Below are 1,177 nucleotides of genomic sequence, written 5' to 3' on the forward strand. Positions count from 1 at the left end.
GGACCCAAGCATAAGGGACGTGCTCCAATGAAGTTATATCAAGTTGGCGCACCAATGGAAAGAGTAGCTGTTGACATTGCTGGTCCTCTGCCCCAAACTCGCGCTGGAAACAAATACATTTGTATGGTGATTGATTATTTCACCAAGTTGCCTGAGGCATATGAAATACCAAATCAGGAAGCTACAAATGTAGCTTCAGCTATTAGTGATTTCTTCTTCAGATTTGATATGCCATTCGAATTGCATTCAGATCAAGGCCATAAATTTGACTCAGCTGTGTTCCATGAGTGCTGCAAGTTGTTTGGCATACGAAAGACCAGGACAACGCCACTACACCTACAGTCTGATGGAATGGTAGAAAAATACAATTGGACACTTGGACAAGAATTGACAAAGTTTTGTAATAGCCGCCAAGATGACTGGGATGTCTTACTCTCTCCACTGTTGATGGCCTGTAGAACAGCAGAGCATGAAACCACTGGATACACTCCAGCAAAGTTGATGTTTGGTAGCGAACTTCGGTTGCCAGTGGATCGGATAACAGGATACCCACCTTACGAAGAGTTGCCTGAAAATGTGTCAGAGTTCGTGAAAGTGTTATCTGAAAGGATGGATGATATTCACCATCAAGTGCATTCAAACTTGAAAACGTCTGCTGATTCCATGAAGCTATGTTATGATAAGAGATCCACTGATGTCAGCTTTGTACCCGGAGACAAGGTATGGTTGTATAATCCCAGGAAGACCAAATGGAAGTCTCCTAAGTTGTCTTCTCTATGGGAAGGCCCATATGGCATGGTGGATCGTCTCTCAGACGTGACTTTCCGAATAAAATGTGGTCGGCGAGGTAAACCAAAGGTGGTACATGCCAACAGGCTTTGGCGTTATCACGGTCCAGGACATTTCAGTTGGAATGAAAGGAACAACGGAACAAATGACGCTGCTGAAGACATGTCACCTTAAAAAGCCACTGTCGAAGAAGAAACTCTGTCCGGTTTAGAGAAGGGAAACGGTGAAGCCGTTAATGAAGTCATTACCACTAATGTGACTGTTACCGATAATGGAACTTTTCCTGATGGAGCAGATGAACCCCACGTGAAGCAGAAGCCAATGAAACGGAGACCAGTACGGAAGAAGATACGTCCTGTAAAATTAAGAGACTTTGTTGAATTTTAAT

This window comes from Limulus polyphemus, unplaced genomic scaffold (genome assembly GCF_000517525.1).
Source record: "Limulus polyphemus unplaced genomic scaffold, Limulus_polyphemus-2.1.2 Scaffold475, whole genome shotgun sequence".
NCBI lineage: Eukaryota > Metazoa > Arthropoda > Merostomata > Xiphosura > Limulidae > Limulus > Limulus polyphemus.